The sequence below is a fragment of the Sinocyclocheilus anshuiensis genome, unplaced genomic scaffold, assembly GCF_001515605.1.
Source record: "Sinocyclocheilus anshuiensis isolate Anshui unplaced genomic scaffold, SAMN03320099.WGS_v1.1 scaffold160, whole genome shotgun sequence".
NCBI lineage: Eukaryota > Metazoa > Chordata > Actinopteri > Cypriniformes > Cyprinidae > Sinocyclocheilus > Sinocyclocheilus anshuiensis.
Window position 1 is genome coordinate 328,665 of NW_015554119.1, and position 2,214 is coordinate 330,878.

Genomic DNA, 2,214 nt, shown 5'->3' on the forward strand with positions numbered 1-2,214 from the left:
TTCACATAGAAGACTTAAGCTTAGTCCCAGACTAAAATGTAAGTCTTAGCTGTTTCAACTGAAATAAACTTGCACTGATTTATCTTAAAATATGTCAGTGCCCTTGTTTTGTCTTAAGCTGCACACCATGAAAAGGAAAGGACACTGATTTTTTTTTTTTTTCACTCATGAAGATCCTGGGGTATTTTATCCTCCTGGTAAGTCCAAAACGGAATAACCTCTTTAATGTTCATTCATTTTATATTTCTAACCTTTTGTCTTTTATGCTTTACTTTCGGTGGTTCTTCTCAAACTGCACTATTTGAATCGCCAAGTTGTTCAGCTCTTCACGTTCCATGTATGTGATCTCACATGTTTAGCAACACGTTTAGTGTGTAATTTTAAATCGGGCAGTCTTGTCTCACAACAGGCTGACCCAGTTCTGCCACATCTTGCCTGTCACTAGTTTTTGTCTGTTCTTGTTGACTGACAGTCTGAGGCCCTGTCCACACGAACGCGGTTATTTTTTTTAAATCGCAGCTTTTTCTACGCGGTTAGGCCATTCGTCCACACGCAAACGCAGCACCAGTTCACTGAAACCAAACATTTTTGAAAACGCCTGCCAGGGTGAAGATTTTCATAAACTCCAGTTGCAGTGTTGTCCATCATGCACCTGTCAACATTTGGGTACCAAAATACGGGAAGGGGGTATGGGGGGCTATATCTTTAGAGTTTTATCATTCATTATATTCTTGTCGATCCACCAGTTCACATTTACAACTCAGTCATTCTTGAGACGTGGAACAAAACAGGTCCAGCAAGGGTAACTGCTATTAGGTTTAAAAATAAAAATATTTTAAATGTCATGAGGGATTAATAATAGAATGTATTTAACACAATTATCACCTTCAATTTAATTTTCTCATTATTATACCAAATCTGTGTTTCTTAATGTCCTCTCACTACAACTAAACAGTGTGTCCACAGAGAAGGGTTCAATCATTCATATGCAATAAAATGGATTAAAAAAAAATTAATGATGAAAAAGAGCTTGTTTTATCAAAAGCAACACTTAATATCTCCTATCAAAGCAAGGTGGTTTTTTTAATGACACATGCATGTTTCATAAGATGTTAAAATGTAATCAAATCAGGGAATATCAGGGGCAGCTGTCACTCTAAAGGACCCCCTTGGCACAGTTCACCTCTGTAGAGTACATCAGTGTCAGACAGGCTCTGCTAAGTTTTATAGTTTTAGAATATTTTAAATTCTAATGTTAATATTTCCTGTGTCACAGCCATGATATGTCAACACCATCTTCCAATTTCTGAGCATCAACAGAAAAAAATAAAATGGCTACTACATGAACTCCATTGGTTTTGTGAAAGAAATGCCAAATTTGTCAACACCGTCAGATGTCACCACCATAAGAGTGTGTTCCAATGATATATCAAAATACTTAAATGTGACTCTTAAATAAAAGCTTTATAAACAATAACATACTCACTGTTTGTTGTGTTTGTTTTAATACAGTAATTGAGCGTGTTTTCTGCGTAAAAATAAGGGTCGTGTTGGGCTTTGGTCTAAAGTTTAGACTAATAAAGAGCAGAAGGGCTTATTGAAAAAAAAAGCAAATTCATTCTCTGCCAGCAGGTGTCGCTTTTCGCCAGGAATATAGCCGTTTGCCCCGTAACCGCAGTAAACAAAGCAGCGAAGCACCTGACTTTGAAACTTGCAGCGCTCATATTTAATCAATTAAATAGCCTTTTGAAGTGTAAGCTATATTTCAATTTCATACAAGATCTGTGCCCGGTTGCATAAAGGTCCTTAAAGGGGTCATATGATGCGATTTAAATAGTTCCTTTCTCTTTGGAGTGTTGCAAGCTCTTGGTGCATAAAGAAGATCTGTAAAGTTGCAAAGACTAAAGTCTCAAATCACAACGAAACGCACAACATCACACACGGCGGGCTAGAGTGAGCGGAGGCCGGCGGGCTAGAGTGAGGAACGGCCGGCAGACTAGAGTGAGCGGCGGCGGGCTAGAGAACGGTGCGGCCGGCGGATTTGACGAAGGACCGTCCGGCGGGCTTGCGGCAACCACATGTGATGACCCTGGGCTGGACTCCGCTTCGTCCACGTTGAAAGCCGATCCGGCAATCCACAACGCGAAGTTGTTGTATTTCCTCAGCGACCAGCACGGATCAGCTCTAGGCATGACAAAGCGGATATCGTCCTCT

General features: G+C 40.1%; 1 protein-coding gene across 1 annotated transcript in view; it reads right to left on the reverse strand.

Annotated features, from left to right (window-relative positions):
* The window catches only part of LOC107670001 (cingulin-like), a 27,638-nt gene that overhangs the window by 7,229 nt on the left and 18,195 nt on the right, over positions 1 to 2,214 (reverse strand). The window lies entirely within an intron of this gene.